General features: G+C 40.3%; 1 non-coding gene across 1 annotated transcript; it reads left to right on the plus strand.

Annotated features, from left to right (window-relative positions):
• Positions 1 to 11,088: 11,088 nt before the first annotated feature.
• On the plus strand, positions 11,089 to 11,196 carry LOC112773461 (small nucleolar RNA R71). Its single transcript, XR_003188009.1, has one exon. It is a non-coding gene; the product is annotated as a small nucleolar RNA R71 (small nucleolar RNA).
• Positions 11,197 to 15,423: the final 4,227 nt, after the last annotated feature.

Raw genomic sequence — 15,423 nt, forward strand, 5'->3', positions numbered from 1 at the left:
TTCAGGGTTAGTAAGTGGTAGTTGGAGTAGAACTCGACTACCCAAGAAAGATTGACCTGCCTTGGCTGTCTTTGTAGGAAACCCCATTGTCTTCGGGCAATCTGCGGCTCAACAAATGTAGCAATGTGGTTTGGGAGGAGAAGAAGGTATTCGTTGTTGTAACTCCTTTCAGCCAAGATGGGGAACATCTGCTCACAGTAACGATTGGGAAACCGCGCAGTGTCCTTTGCTGGGAAGGCTCTTTCTTTATCATCAACCTTTATAATCCTCTTAATTTTCTTTGTTGAGAGCTTGACTGCGGTGGAAGAAGGCTCTGCCACTAATGCTCTCTTCGTTCCTCTCCTTGCTGTTGATTTGGGAATGGCTTTCTCTTTTCCTTTCTTGGTGGCCATCCTGAAAAAGGGAAGAGAAAGTAAATTAAGTTTACAGAGATAGAGCAAGGAAGATAATGGAAAAGGATGGTTATAAATGCACATTAAAAGGTAAATGAAGTTAACACACGCTCATGAGTACATGTGAAAACTCATTAATGGAAAATAGCTAGTGCATATGATGACAAGTGAATGCAAGGTGTTTATTGGCATGCCGGCAAAGGGCATGAGTAGCATAGATCAAACATCACTCGTAACAAACCATCACGTTTGTATTGACAATTAATTTCAATTAATAAAATAGTAAAGGGAAATTGTGAAAAGCAAGCATTGAATATTAGAGTAGAAAAATGTAGAGAAGTTCATAATGCCATATAGGTTTTTTCACAAACACATAGCATGCATGTAGAAGAGGCTCTTGAAAATAAGAATTGGAACATGCGAGTAATCCCTTAAAAAGCAATGTATAATTGTCAAATAAATTTACAACAATCCACAAGCATATAATAATAAATAATGACTCACATAAATTGAGAACACCAAGTAAAAAGGAAAAAGAAAGAAAAAGAGAATAGGAAAGAAGATAACATATAAAAATAAGAAGAAAAATAGAAAAGTAAGGAGAGAAGAAAAAGAAAAACCTTGTTAATGGAGGTGAGAGAGAGAGAAAGTGTAAAAAGTGAGAAAGAAGGAAGAAGGGAGGAAGGAAGGGAGAAGAAATAAGGAGGGAAAAGAGAAAATAGGATTTGGGGAGAAAAAGATATGATAATTGGCAAATTAGGAAAACTGTGCGGCGCAATCGACGCGGTCGCGTGGGGCACGCGGTCGCACGACTTGCGCTTAAACTCAATGACGCGGTCGCATCGGTCTCGCGGTCACGTGACCCGTTTTAGGCTAATGGCGCGAGGGTAGCCTCGCACTCGCACAACTCTCTGTTCAAAATCATATTAGTGCCAAATTTTGGGTGACGCGATCGCATGGGGCATGCGATCGCGTGAGTGGTCAATTAGTGGGATACGACGCGGTCGCGTGGGGCACGCGATCGCGTGAGAGGGACTGCGCGTCCAGCGCCAGTCCAGCACCACTCTAGCACAACTTTCGGCTGTGTACCCTTGTTACGTCAAAATTCAGATCATGCGGCTGCGTGGGGCACGCGGTCGCGTGGGATGCCATTATTCCCATATGACGCGGTTGCGTCAGTGATGCGGTCGCGTGGGACGGTTTGTGCCATTGACACGCCTCCAACCCTGCTCCTGTGTAACTCTCTGTTCATATTATTATTGTCTCCCAGCTCCCTGCGACGCGGACGCGTCAACGAGGCGGTCGCGTCGCGTGGTGATTTTTTTTTTAATTAAAAATATGTGAATGCAGATGCATGAAATGTACTAATGAAGAGAAGAGTTATTGAATAAGAAAATTAAAAATAAGGAAAAGAACGATCATACCATGGTGGGTTGTCTCCCACCTAGCACTTTGCTTTAACGTCCGTAAGTTGGACGCTCCACTAGCTCAGTCTTCGGCTATGTGGGGATCTTCCAAGAGGAAGATCTCGAGCTCCTTATTCTTCTTCAGCTTCTCGCCATGGTACAGCTTTAGACGATGTCCATTAACTTTGATAAGTTCAAAGCTTGAAGGATGGCTTAGGTGATAAACTCCGTACGGTTCGGCCTTCTCTACTCTGTATGGACCTTCCCATCTCGATCTCAACATGCATGGCATGAGCCTCAGTCGAGACTTGTAAAGGAGGACTAAGTCCCCAGGTTGGAACTCTTTCCTCTTGTTGTGCTGATCATGTACAGCCTTCATCTTCTCCTTGTATAGTCTTGAGTTCTCATAAGCTTCTAGATGAAGGCTTTACAGTTCCTGCAGTTACAACTTCCTTTCAGCTCCGGCTATCTCAATTCCCATGTTGCATTCTTTTACTACCCAAAAGGCTTTATGCTCTATTTCAACAGGGAGATGACAAGCTTTTCCATAAACTAAGCGAAAAGGACTCATCCCAATGGTGTTTTGTATGCTGTTCTGTATGCCCAGAGTGCATCTTGTAGCCTAATGCTCCAGTCTCTTCTATGAGGTTTGACTATCTTCTGCAAGATACGCTTTATCTCTCTATTTGACACCTCGGCTTGCCCATTAGTCTGAGGATGGTAGGCTGTTGCAACTTTATGAATTATCCCATGCTTCTTCATTAGTCCTGTTAGTCTCCTGTTACAAAAATGGGTGCCTTGATCGCTCACGATTGCTCGTGGTGATCCAAAGCGACAAATAATATGGTTTCTCACAAAGAAAACAACAGTGTTAGCATCATCAGTGCAGGTAGGAATTGCTTTCACCCATTTGGAAACGTAATCCACAGCTAACAATATATAGAAATAACCATTAGAATTTGGAAATGGACCCATGAAGTCAATGCCCCAAACATAAAAAATTTCACAGAAAAGCATAATCTGTTAAGGCATCTCATCCCTCCTGGATATATTACCAAATTTCTGGCATGGAAAACAAGATCTACAAAATTCAGCAGCGTCCTTAAAAAGAGTAGGCCACCAGAATCCACAATCTAAGATTTTTCTAGCAGTTCTTTGAGGGCCAAAATGTCCTCCACTCTCAGATGAGTGGCAGGCCTCTAAGATAGACTGGAATTCTGATTGAGGCACACACCGTCTAATTACTTGGTCAGCTCCACATCTCCATAAATATGGGTTATCGCATATATAATATTTAGACTCGCTTTTCAGCTTGTCCCTTTGATGCTTAGAAAAATTTGGAGGAAAGGTGCGGCTAACTAGATAATTAGCTACAGGTGCATACCAAGGGACTATCGCAGATACTGCTTGCAGGTTATCAAATGGAAAATTATCAGCTATAGGAGTAGAGTCATCTGTAATATGCTCAAGGCGACTCAAGTGGTCTGCCACTAGATTCTGGTTACCACTCCTATCCTTAATTCTAAATCAAATTCTTGTAATAGCAGTATCCAACGTATAAGCCTTGGTTTGGACTCCTTTTAGATAATAAATACTTTAGAGCTGCATGGTCTGAATACACTACTACCTTAGTACCAAGTAAATAGGCTCGGAATTTATCCAGAGCAAAAACAATAGCAAGAAGCTCTTTCTCAGTAGTAGTGTAATTCGACTGAGCGGCATCCAAAGTTTTAGACGCGTAAGCAATAACAAAAGGATCCTTACCTTCACGTTGAGCCAGTGCTGCTCCTACTGCATGGTTGGAAGCATCACACATTATTTCAAAAGGCTGGCTCCAGTCTGGTCCTCTCACAATTGGAGCTTGAGTCAGTGCAGCCTTCAGTTTATCAAACGTCTGTTTGCAATTTTCACTGAACTCGAACTCAATATCTTTCTGCAGTAGTCTAGATAAGGGAAGTGCTACCTTACTGAAGTCCTTAATGAACCTCCTGTAAAAACCTGCATGGCCAAGGAAAGAACGGACCTCCCTCACAGAAGAGGGATAAGGTAAACTAGAAATAACATCCACCTTTGCTGGATCTACAGAAATGCCAGTATTAGACACAACATGTCCTAGTACAATCCCTTGTTTAACCATAAAGTGGCATTTTTCAAAATTTAATACCAGGTTTGTACTAACACATCTATCTAATACTCTAGATAATCCAACTAAGCAAAGGCTAAAGGAATCGCCATAAACACTAAAATCATCCATAAAAACTTCCATACAGTCCTCAATAAGATCAGAGAAAAGACTCATCATGCACCTTTGGAAAGTAGCGGGTGCATTGCACAAGCCAAATGGCATTCTCTTGTAAGCATAAGTCCCAAAAGGACATGTAAAAGTGGTCTTTTCCTGATCCTCGGGAGCTATATGAATCTGGAAATAACCTGTGTAACCATCTAGAAAACAATAATGCGATTTACCTGACAGGCGATCCAGCATTTGATCAATGAATGGGAGAGGATAGTGATCCTTACGGGTTGCTTGGTTGAGGCGTCTGTAGTCAATGCAGACCCTCCAGGCATTCTGAACTCTGGTTGTCAAGAGCTCTCCATGCTCATTCTTCACTGCAGTGACTCCAGACCTCTTTGGTACCACTTGTACTGGGCTTACCCATTCACTGTCTGAGATGGTATAGATGATATCTGCCTCTAGTAGTCTGGTCACTTCCTTTTTGACAACCTCTAGGATAGTGGGGTTCAGTCTTCTCTGGGGTTGACGGACAGGTCTTGCTCCCTCTTCTAAAAATATTCTATGCTCACAGACTTGAGGGTTTATGCCTACTATGTCTGCCAAACTCCAACCAATTGCCTTCTTGTGCCTCCTCAGCTCACCAAGTAGCTGCTCTTCCTGTTGAGAAGTGAGTTCTCTTGCAATGATAACTGGAAACTTCTACCCATCTTCAAGGTAAGCATATTTGAGGTGTGGGGGAAGGGGTTTTAATTCTAACTTCTGATCATGTTCAGGCTCTGGGTTGTCTGGAGCTGGTAACAGTGGTAAGGCACTGTCATTGTCCTCTGAGAGTGTCCCCACACTTGGACATTGTCCTGTGTGCTTCTCTTCAAATTCCTCCTGATGGACTTCAGCCACGGTTTCATCTATGATATCACACTTGAGGATAGAATGATCCTCTGGAGGATGCTTCATAATTTCATTCAGATTGAAGATTACTACTCTGCCATCTATTTCAAAAGAGTATGTTCCTGAAAAAGCATCTAATTTAAACTTTGAGGTCTTCAGGAATGGTCTTCCGAGTAGGATTGATGATGGCTTGTCTGAGTCATTTTGGGGCATTTCCAGGATATAAAAATCAGTGGGGAACATGACTCCCTTAATGCCTACTAGTACATCTTCAGCAACTCCAACCACTGTAATAATGCTTTTATCTGCTAACACAAAACGAGCTGCCGACCTTTTTAAGGGAGGGAGCCTCAAAACATCATATATAGACAAAGGCATTATATTTACACATGCTCCTAAATCACACATGCATTCAGAAATTATCACACCACCAATAGTACAATTGACTATACAAGGACCTGGGTCACTACACTTTTTAGGTAAACTTCCCATTAAAGCAGATATGGAACTTCCTAAAGGAATAGTTTCTAATTCATTAATTTTATCCTTATGTATACATAAATCTTTTAGAAACTTTGCATATTTAGGTACCTGTTGAATAACATCAAAAAGGGGAACAGTTACTGGTGCGCGGAAATTGTGATTACACTTTAATTATGTAAAATTCATCGCTCTTTCTTTCCTTGGTAATGGCGCCAAAAACATGATGCCAATACCATGGTTCACAACTTCGCACAACTAACCAGCAAGTGCACTGGGTCGTCCAAGTAATACCTTACGTGAGTAAGGGTCGAATCCCACGGAGATTGTTGGTATGAAGCAAGCTATGGTCACCTTGCAAATCTTAGTCAGGCAGATATAAAATAGTAATGAGGTTTTCGAAATTAATTAATAAAATAGGGATAGAAATACTTATGTAAATCACTGGTGAGAATTTCAGATAAGCGAATAGAGATGCTTTCGTTCCTCTGAACCTCTGCTTTCCTGCTATCTTCATCCAATCAGTCTTACTCCTTTCCATGGCTGGCTTTATGCAAGGGCATCACCGTTGTCAGTGGCTACATCCCCTCCTCTCAGTGAAAATGATCAACGCACCCTGTCACGGTACGGCTATTCATCTGTCGGTTCTCGATCATGCTGGAATAGGATTCACCCTCCTTTTGCGTCTGTCACTAACGCCCAGCACTCGCGAGTTTGAAGCTCGTCACAGTCATTCAATCATTGAATCCTACTCGGAATACCACAGACAAGGTTTAGACCTTCCGAATTCTCTTGAATGCCGCCATCATTCTAACTTACACCACGAAGATTCTGGTTAAGAGATCTAAGAGATACTCATTCAGTCGAAGGTAGAACGGAAGTGGTTGTCAGGCACGCGTTCATAGGGAATGATGATGATTGTCACGTTCATCACATTCAGGTTGAAGAGCGAATGAATATCTTAGAAGCGAAATAAGATGAATTGAATAGAAAACAGTAGTACTTTGCATTAATCTTTGAGGAACAGCAGAGCTCCACACCTTAATCTATGGAGTGTAGAAACTCTACCGTTAAAAATACATAATTGAAAGGTCCAGGCATGGCCGAATGGCCAGCCCCTCTGATCTAAGAACCAGGCGTCCAAAGATGATCCTAAGATCCTAAGATGATTAAAAGATGCTTGATACAATAGTAAAAGGTCCTATTTATAATAAACTAGCTACTAGAGTTTACATGAGTAAGTAATTGATGCATAAATCCACTTCCGGGGCCCACTTGGTGTGTGTTTGGGCTGAGCCTGAGTGTTGCACGTGCAGAGGCCATTTGTGGAGTTGAACGCCAGTTTCTGTGCCAGTTTGGGCGTTCAACTCTGGTTTTGGATCCTTTTCTGGCGCTGGACGCCAGATTTGGGCAGAAGGCTGGCGTTGAACGCCAGTTTACGTCGTCAATTCTTGGCCAAAGTATGGACTATTATATATTGCTGGAAAGCCCTGGATGTCTACGTTCCAACGCAATTGGAAGCGCGCCATTTCGAGTTCTGTAGCTCCAGAAAATCCACTTTGAGTGCAGGGAGGTCAGAATCCAACAGCATCAGCAGTCCTTCTTCAACCTCTGAATCTGATTTCTGCTCAAGTCCCTCAATTTCAGCCAGAAAATACCTGAAATCACAGAAAAACACACAAACTCATAGTAAAGTCCAGAAATGTGAATTTAACATAAAAACTAATGAAAACACCCCTAAAAGTAACTAGATCCTACTAAAAACATACTAAAAACAATGCCAAAAAGCGTATAAATTATCCGCTCATCACAACACCAAACTTAAATTGTTGCTTGTCCCCAAGCAACTGAAAATCAAATAGGATAAAAAGAAGAGAATATACTATAAATTCCAAACTATCAATGAAACATAGCTCCAATCATATGAGCGGGACTTATAGCTTTTTGCCTTTTGAATAGTTTTGGCATCTCACTTTATCCATTGAGGTTTAGAATGATTGGCATCTATAGGAACTTCAGATTTCGAATAGTATTATTGACTCTCCTAGTTCAGTATGATGATTCTTGAACACAGCTTCTTTATGAGTCTTGGCCGTGGCCCTAAGCACTTTGTTTTCCAGTATTACCACCGGATACATAAATGCCACAGACACATAATTGGGTGAACCTTTTCAGATTGTGACTCAGCTTTGCTAAAGTCCCCAATTAGAGGTGTCCAGGGTTCTTAAGCACACTCTTTTTTTTTTTTGCTTTGGACCTTGACTTTAACCGCTCAGTCTCAAGTTTTCACTTGACACCTACACGCCACAAGCACATGGTTAGGGACAGCTTGGTTTAGCCGCTTAGACCAGGATTTTATTCCTTTAGGCCCTCCTATCCACTGATGCTCAAAGCCTTGGGATCCTTTTTATTTGCCCTTGCCTTTTGGTTTTAAGGGTTATTGGCTTTTTGCTCTTGCCTCTTGGTTTTAAGAGCTTTTGGCTTTTTCTGCTTGCTTTTTCTTTCTATTTTTTTTTTCGCCTATTTTTTTTTTCTGCAAGCTTTGCTCTTTGCTGCTTTTTCTTGCTTCAAGAATCATTTTTATGATTTTTCAGATTATCAAATAACATGTCTCCTAGTCATCATTCTTTCAAGAGCCAACATATTTAACATTCTTAAACAACAACTTCAAAAGACATATGCACTGTTCAAGCATACATTCAGAAAATAAGAAGCATTGTCACCACATCAATATAATTAAACTAAGTTCAAGGATAAATTCGAAACTCATGTACTTCTTGTTCTTTTGAATTAAAACATTTTTCATTTAAGAGAGGTGATGGATTCATAGGACATTTATAACTTTAAGACATAGTTACTAACTACTAATGATCATGTAATGAAGACACAAACATAGATAAGCACATAACATAGAAAATGAAAAACAGAGAAAGTAAGAACAAGGAATGAGTCCACCTTAGTGATGTCCTTGAGCTCTTCTATGTCTCTTCCTTGCCTTTGCTGCTCCTCCTTCATTGCTTTTAGATCTTCTCTGATTTCATGAAGGATGATGGAGTGCTCTTGATGTTCCACCCTTAGTTGCTTCCAATAATTGTGTGGAAGAAAATGTATCCCCTGAGGTATCTCAGGGATCTCTTGATTTGCAGTCAAATGTTCTACCACTGAGCTATAGACCCTTGATGGAAGCTTTTGTCTTCCCTTTCCTCTTTCTAAAGGTTTCTCTGGCCTTAGGTGCCATCAATGGTTATGGAAAAAACAAAAAAGCTATGCTTTTACCACACCAAACTTAGAATGTTGCTTGCCCTCGAGCAAAAGAAGAAAGAATAGAAGAAGAAGAAGAAGAGGATATGGAGGCGATGGATGGAGGTGTGTATTCGGCCATATGGGTGGGATTGGGTGGGAGAGAGATGTTGAATTTTGAAGGTAGTGGTTGTATGGATGTGAGTGGTAAATGGAAAAAAGAAGGGATGATCATGAATGGAAAGAGAGATGATGAGGTAGGTGGGGATCCTGTGGGGTCCACAGATCCTGAGATGATCTTGTGGGGTCCACAGATCCTGAGGTGTCAAGGCATTTACATCCCTGCACCAATTTAGGCATGTAAAATGCCCTTGCACACAACTCTGGGCGTTCAGCGCCAGGTTGGTGCCCATTTTGGGCGTTCAACGCCCCTTTGCTGCCATTTCTGGCGTTGAACGCCAGAACCATGCTTGTTCTGGGCGTTCAGCGCCAGGATGCTCCCATTCTGGGCGTTCAGCGCCAGAACTATGCTCTGTTCTGGCGTTTGAACGCCAGACAGATGCTCCTCCAGGGTGTGATTTTTCTTCTGCTGTTTTTGATTCCGTTTTCAATTTTTATATTTATTTTGTGACTCCTCATGATCATGAACCTATAAAGACACATAACTTAGAAAAATATAGTTAGATAAATAAACATTGGGTTGCCTCCCAACAAGCGCTTCTTTAATGTCAATAGCTTGACAGTGGGCTCTCATGGAGCCTCACAGATGTGCAGAGCTTTGTTGAGACTCTCCAACACCAAACTTAGAGTTTGGATATGGGAGTTCAACACCAAACTTAGAGTTTGGTTGTGGCCTCCCAACACCAAACTTAGAGTTTGACTGTGGGGGCTCTGGTTGACTCTGCTTGGAGAGAAGCTTTTTCTGCTTCCTCTCCATGGTTGCAGAGGGAGATCCTTGAGTTTTGAATACAAGGGAGTTCTCATTCCATTGAAGGACTATTTCACCTCTGTCAACATCAATCACAGCTCTTGCTGTGGCCAGGAAAGGTCTTCCTAGGATGATGGATTCATCCTCTTCCTTTCCAGTATCCAGGACTATGAAATCAGTAGGTATGTAAAGGCCCTTAACCTTTACTAATACATCTTCTACTTGTCCATAAGCCTGTTTTCTTGAACTGTCTGCCATCTCTAGTGAGATTTTAGCAGCTTGCACCCCATAGATTCCCAGTTTCTCTATTACAGAGAGGGGCATGAGGTTTATTCCCGAACCAAGGTCACACAGAGCCTTAAAGATCATGGTGCCTATGGTACAGGGTATTATGAACTTTCCAGGATCCTGTCTCTTCTGAGGCAATGTCAGTTGATCCAGATCACTTAGTTCATTGATGAACAAGGGAGGTTCAACTTCCCAAGTATCAATGCCAAATAATTTGGCATTCAGCTTCATGATTGCACCAAGAAACTTGGCAGTTTGCTCTTCAGTGACATCCTCATTCTCTTCAGAAGAGGAATACTCATCAGAGCTTATGAAGGGCATAAGGAGGTTCAATGGAATCTCTATGGTCTCTAGATGAGCCTCAGAGTCCTTTGATTCCCTAGAGGGAAGCTCCTTATTGATCACTGGACGTCCCAGGAGGTCTTCCTCCTTGGGATTCACGTCCTCTCCTCTCCTCACAGGTTCGGCCATGGCGCTTATGTCAATGGCCTTGCACTCTCCTTTTGGGTTCTCTTCTGTATTGCTTGGGAGAGTACTAGGAGGGATTTCAGTGATCCTTTTACTCAGCTGGCCCACTTGTGCTTCCAGATTTCTAATGGAAGACCTTGCTTCATTCATGAAACTTACAGTGGCCTTAGATAGATCAGAGACTAGATTTGCTAAATTAGTAGCATTTTGTTCAGAGTTCTCTGTCTGTTGCTGAGTTGATGATGGAAAAGGCTTGCTATTGCTAAATCTGTTTCTTCCACCATTATTAAAGCCTTGTTGGGGCTTTTGATCCTTCCATGAGAAATTTGGATGATTTCTCCATGTTGAGTTATAGGTGTTTCCATAAGGTTCACCTAAGTAATTTACCTCTGCTATTGCAGGGTTCTCAGGATCATAGGCTTCTTCTTCAGAAGATGCCTCTTGAGTACTATTGGATGCAGCTTGCATTCCATGCAGACTCTGAGAGATCATATTGACTTGCTGAGTCAATATTTTATTCTGAGCCAATATGGCATTCAGAGTATCAACTTCAAGAACTCCCTTCTTCATAGGCGTCCCATTATTCACAGGATTCCTTTCAGAAGTGTACATGAACTGGTTATTAGCAACCATGTCAATGAGTTCTTGAGCTTCTACAGGCGTTTTCTTTAGGTGAATGGATCCACCTGCAGAAGTGTCCAGTGACATCTTTGATAGCTCAGATAAACCATCATAGAATATATCCAGGATGGTCCATTCTGAAAGCATGTCAGAAGGACACTTTTTGGTCAACTATTTGTATCTTTCCCAAGCTTCATAGAGGGATTCACCTTCTTTCTGTCTGAAGGTTTGAACATCAGCTCTAAGCTTGCTCAGCTTTTGAGGAGGAAAGTACTTGGCTAAGAAAGCCGTGACCAGCTTATCCCAAGAGTTCAGGCTGTCTTTGGGTTGAGAATCCAACCATAATCTAGCTCTGTCTCTTACAGCAAAGGGGAAAAGCATGAGCCTGTAGACTTCAGGATCTACTCCATTAGTCTTAACAGTATCACATATCTGCAAGAATTCAGTTAAGAACTGAAAAGGATCTTCAGATGGAAGTCCATGAAACTTGCAGTTCTGCTGCATCAGAGAAACTAATTGAGGTTTCAGCTCAAAGTTGTTTGCTCCAATGGCAGGAATGGAGATGCTTCTTCCATGTAAATTGGAATTAGGTGCAGTAAAGTCACCAAGCATCTTCCTTACATTATTATTATTTTCGGCTGCCATCTCCTCTGCCTGTTCGAAAATTTCTGAAAGGTTATCTCTGGATTGTTGTATTTTAGCTTCTCTAAATTTTCTCTTCAGAGTCCTTTCAGGTTCTGGATCTGCTTCCACAAGAATGCTCTTATCCTTGCTCCTGCTCATATGACAAAGAAGAAGGCACAGAAAAATAATAATAATAATGGAGATCCTTTATACCTCAGTATAGGGATTCCTGTGTGAGTGGAAGAAGAGGGGGAGACAAAGAATGTAATATAATGGAAGAAACACAACTGTGAAGATGGAAGAGAGGTGAAATGAGATGTTAGGATATGAATGAATAAATAGAATGAGATGGGGGAGGGATAATTTTCGAAAATTATTTTGAAAAAGAGTTAGTGATTTTTGAAAAATGGTTTTTGAAAAATGTGTTAGTAATTTTCGAAAATTAAGATTTAAAAATTAAAATAATTAATAAATTAAAAAGAAATTTTGAAAAAGAGGGGAGATATTTTCAAAAAATGAGAGAGAGAGAGAGAGAGTTAGTTAGGTGGTTTTGAAAAAGATAAGAAACAAACAAAAAGTTAGTTAGTTAGTTGAAACAAATTTTGAAAAGATAGGAAGTTAGGAGGTTAGGAAAGATATTTTGAAAAGATATTTTTGAAAAAGATAAGATGAGAAGATATTTTTGAAAAGATATGATAGAAATTAGTTTTTGAAAAAGATTTGATTTTTAAAATCTCAATTAATGACTTGATTCATAAGAAATCACAAGATATGAATCTAGAACTCAAAGTTTGAATCTTTCTTAACAAGCAAGTAACAAACTTCAAATTTTTGAATCAAAACATTAATTGATTATGTTATTTTCAAAAATTTGGTATAAAAATAAGAAAAAGATTTTTGAAAAATATTTTTGGAATTTTCGAAAATAACTAAGAATTTTGAAAAAGATTTGATTTTTGAAAAAGATTTTGAAAAAAGATAAGATTTTCAAATTGAAAATTCGATTTGACTCATAAGAAACAACTTGATTTTAAAAATTTTTGAAAAAGTCAATCCAAATTTTCGAATTTGATGAGAGAAAAAGGGAAAGATATTTTTTTGATTTTTGAAATTTTTATGAAAAACATGAAAAATATGCAATGCATGAAATTTTTAGATCAAAACAATGAATGCATGCAAGAATGCTATGAATGTCAAGATGAACACCAAGAACACTATGAATGTCATGATGAACATCAAGACACAATTTTGAAAAATTTTTAATGCAAAGAAATCATGCAAGACACCAAACTTAGAATTCTTTAATGCTTAGACACTAAGAATTCAAGAATGCATATGATAAACATGAAAAGACACAAAACAAAAAATCATCAAGATCAAACAAGAAGACTTATCAAGAACAACTTGAAGATCATGAAGAACACTATGAATGCATGATATTTTCGAAAAATGCTAGATGCATATGCAATTGACACCAAACTTATGATATGACTCAAGACTCAAACAAGAAACAGAAAAATATTTTTGATTTTTATGATTTTCTAATTTTTTTGGTAATTTTTTTTCGAAAATTATATGAAAAAAAAAATAAGGATTCCAAAATTTTTAATATGAATTCCAGGAATCTTGCATTCTTAGTCTAAAGCTTCAGTCCAGGAATTAGACATGGCTCACTAGCCAGCCAAGCTTTCAATGAAAGCTCCAGTCCAAAACACTAGACATGGCCAATGGCCAGCCAAGCTTTAGCATTTAACACCAGAGTATATTGATCTTGATAACAAATTGCTGCTCATCATTTATCAAGTATGTAACTTTCCTCTGATGGTTTGGAAGCCTCAGTCCAAATAAATTTAGACATGGCTTTACAGCCAGCCAGGCTTCACATGCTTCATGAAACACTAGAATTCATTCTTAAAAATCTTGAATAAAATTTTTTTGAAAACATTTTTATTTTTATTTTTCGAAGACAGGTGAAAAGATTTTGAAAATATTTTTGAAAAATTTTTGAAAAGAAAATAAAAAGAAAATTACCTAATCTGAGCAACAAGATGGACTGTCAGTTGTCCAAACTCGAACAATCCCCGGCAACGGCGCCAAAAACTTGGTGCTGTTGCCGGATCAAAAGGGAATTTGGCACTGATGTTACCGGACCAAAAGCTTGCCGAAGACTCAAACAATCCCCGGCAACGGCGCCAAAAACTTGGTGTTGTTGCCGGGATTGGGATCTCAGACGATTCTTGGCGCCAAACAGGAACAATTAAGTCCCCGGCAACGGCGCCAAAAACTTGGTGCGCGGAAATTGTGATTACACTTTAATTATGTAAATTCATCGCTCTTTCTTTCCCTAGTAATGGCGCCAAAAACATGATGCCAATACCATGGTTCACAACTTCGCACAACTAACCAGCAAGTGCACTGGGTCGTCCAAGTAATACCTTACGTGAGTAAGGGTCGAATCCCACGGAGATTGTTGGTATGAAGCAAGCTATGGTCACCTTGCAAATCTCAGTCAGGCAGATATAAAATAGTAATGAGGTTTTCGAAATTAATTAATAAAATAGGGATAGAAATACTTATGTAAATCACTGGTGAGAATTTCAGATAAGCGAATAGAGATGCTTTCGTTCCTCTGAACCTCTGCTTTCCTGCTATCTTCATCCAATCAGTCTTACTCCTTTCCATGGCTGGCTTTATGCAAGGGCATCACCGTTGTCAGTGGCTACATCCCCTCCTCTCAGTGAAAATGATCAACGCACCCTGTCACGGTACGGCTATTCATCTGTCGGTTCTCGATCATGCTGGAATAGGATTCACCCTCCTTTTGCGTCTGTCACTAACGCCCAGCAATCGCGAGTTTGAAGCTCGTCACAGTCATTCAATCATTGAATCCTACTCGGAATACCACAGACAAGGTTTAGACCTTCCGAATTCTCTTGAATGCCGCCATCATTCTAACTTACACCACGAAGATTCTGGTTAAGAGATCTAAGAGATACTCATTCAGTCGAAGGTAGAACGGAAGTGGTTGTCAGGCACGCGTTCATAGGGAATGATGATGATTGTCACGTTCATCACATTCAGGTTGAAGAGCGAATGAATATCTTAGAAGCGAAATAAGATGAATTGAATAGAAAACAGTAGTACTTTGCATTAATCTTTGAGGAACAGCAGAGCTCCACACCTTAATCTATGGAGTGTAGAAACTCTACCGTTAAAAATACATAAGTGAAAGGTCCAGGCATGGCCGAATGGCCAGCCCCTCTGATCTAAGAACCAGGCGTCCAAAGATGATCCTAAGATCCTAAGATGATTAAAAGATGCCTGATACAATAGTAAAAGGTCCTATTTATAATAAACTAGCTACTAGGGTTTACATGAGTAAGTAATTGATGCATAAATCCACTTCCGGGGCCCACTTGGTGTGTTTTTGGGCTGAGCCTGAGTGTTGCACGTGCAGAGGCCATTTGTGGAGTTGAACGCCAGTTTCTGTGCCAGTTTGGGCGTTCAACTCTGGTTTTGGATCCTTTTCTGGCGCTGGACGCCAGATTTGGGCAGAAGGCTGGCGTTGAACGCCAGTTTACATCGTCAATTCTTGGCCAAAGTATAGACTATTATATATTGCCGGAAAGCCCTGGATGTCTACTTTCCAACGCAATTGGAAGCGCGCCATTTCGAGGTCTGTAGCTCCAGAAAATCCACTTTGAGTGCAGGGAGGTCAGAATCCAACAGCATCAGCAGTCCTTCTTCAACCTCTGAATCTGATTTCTGCTCAAGTCCCTCAATTTCAGCTAGAAAATACCTGAAATCACAGAAAAACACACAAACTCATAGTAAAGTCCAGAAATGTGAATT

This window comes from Arachis hypogaea, chromosome 18 (assembly GCF_003086295.3).
Source record: "Arachis hypogaea cultivar Tifrunner chromosome 18, arahy.Tifrunner.gnm2.J5K5, whole genome shotgun sequence".
Lineage (NCBI taxonomy): Eukaryota > Viridiplantae > Streptophyta > Magnoliopsida > Fabales > Fabaceae > Arachis > Arachis hypogaea.